General features: G+C 43.4%; 1 long non-coding RNA gene across 1 annotated transcript; it reads right to left on the bottom strand.

Moving 5' to 3' along the window:
* Positions 1 to 414: 414 nt before the first annotated feature.
* LOC121138726 lies at positions 415 to 1,899 on the bottom strand. The gene is made up of 3 exons (XR_005875595.1): positions 1,752 to 1,899; positions 988 to 1,095; positions 415 to 541 (listed from the first exon to the last, which is right to left on the bottom strand). It is a non-coding gene; the product is annotated as an uncharacterized LOC121138726 (long non-coding RNA).
* Between the last annotated feature and the right edge of the window lie 29 nt (positions 1,900 to 1,928).

Below are 1,928 nucleotides of genomic sequence, written 5' to 3'. Positions count from 1 at the left end.
GCTCATTGGAATACTGACATCCAGTGCAGTTTTCACACAATTAAAGTACTATCTGAGACCTTGTCAATGTGTAAGTGCAATATTGACAGTGTACTAGTATGGGCAAGGGCAATTCTCATAGTGGATCAGGTACACAACATAACTAAGTCAATGAACTACATATTACCCTGGAAACACAGGGTTTGACACAGAGCATGAAAAGCTCTAACATAGTGGTGGTGACTCACTAACAGCAATGCTTGTGGAGTGCTCCACAAATAGTGAGAACAATGCCTGCCAAGTGGCACAGGATAAGATAAAATGTGGTCAGAGTGCTTGCAACAGGGTGTGAACAATGCTAACACATTTTGTACACTGTAAGAGACAGGTTTCACAATGAGTGTGTCATACAAAAGAAACACTTCTGCTGGACACTTCAGGGTTGAAAATGGTCTTTTCATTTGAGTTACACCTGTGATTGTTGTTGCTTAGGTTACAAGACATGTGCCCATGATCCCCAATGCCCTCCATCTTCTTCACATCAGGGGGTTCATTCAACAATCTGGGGTTGACAGAAAGAGAAGAAAACACAGGTGTCATTCAGTCCCCACTGCTCTGTCATCACCAATTCCCCCTGCCCTGTAAATTGGGCACACTCCCCTGCTATCCAAGTTCAAAGCACTTCCATCCACAAGTGAATCCTGTTCTTGGGAACAGTGACTATCACCCCTGGCATAGAAAGAGAGAACCATATGGCCTACACATTGATATGTAACCTGGAGTTTGAAAAGCCCAAGTACTATGGGTAGATGTGGTTGCCCCAAATTAGAACAAGTTAGCAAATGTATATGAGATTTCTCTAGGGTTCATGTTGAACCTCATATGATTAGAACAGGCAAATGATGTAGTGAAACAAAGAACGAGATGAGATCCCAGTCTCAGGTGAGAAAGACAAATTTTTAGGATGTATACTTTGTGGTGAGAGGGGTGTGTCAGTCGGAGACTTACATGATTAATCATTTTCTTCTTCAGGTTCATTGATCTCATCACGGGTATGGAGTTGCTTGCTTTCTGGCAACCCACGGTCCTTAATACCATCATACTTCTTCCTGGATCCTGATGTGGGGAAGATTTGTCCCATGAGCACTGGGTCAGCTAAGAGATTTTCTACCAGGTTTTGTCAGGATGACAGACACCTGGTCCCTCAAGTGTATCTTTGGGCCTTGTACATGTTCTGATTTGCACATCTTCTCACTCAGAGAGACTGAGAGATTGGACAGAAACCAGATCAGAATAAGAGCCAGTTCTTGCTTCATCTTGTGATCTCAGCAACTGTCACAAGTAGATTCCACAACTCTTCCTTCACGAGAGCATCTCCCCATATGCTCTACTTTGTTCAGTGGGTATGTCATGTCAAGCACTGGGTAGAGTCAGAAATATCACTAGGTTGTCTGGTGGTGGTGTAATGTTCACATGCTGAGACGTTAGAGATATATTTTATAATTTGAAGGAATTTAGGAGCTCTGATTCTTCAATCCCACTGTATAAATCTAGGTTATGGGGTTCAATTTTGAGAAGACTTACCTCATGTTGTATGGAACTAGCTCATAACTAGCTTGTAAAATCCTGTTCTGAAGTATCAAGTATTGTTATGTAAACTGGTCACCCCTGTGCACCCAGAGCTAGTGCAGGGCCCATGGCACATAACCACTCTGCACTGTAGAACAGAGACAGGAAAGACAGAGTGATGTTTCCACATGCATTCTTCTCACCTGATGGCTTCTTACTATGCCTCTCACAGACCGGTGGCATGCCATGGGGAAACAGGTTCTTCTGAGATTGACCTGAGCCACAGGTACCTGGTAGTCTTTTGGGCTTATCTTCTCCTGCTGGCTTCTTCTCTGCCTTCAAATTGAGGAGAGTACATGCACACAGTTTTAGATGCATCT

This window comes from Mesocricetus auratus, unplaced genomic scaffold (assembly GCF_017639785.1).
Source record: "Mesocricetus auratus isolate SY011 unplaced genomic scaffold, BCM_Maur_2.0 contig_12694_pilon_obj, whole genome shotgun sequence".
NCBI lineage: Eukaryota > Metazoa > Chordata > Mammalia > Rodentia > Cricetidae > Mesocricetus > Mesocricetus auratus.
This window is presented reverse-complemented; position numbering and strand designations above follow the sequence as displayed.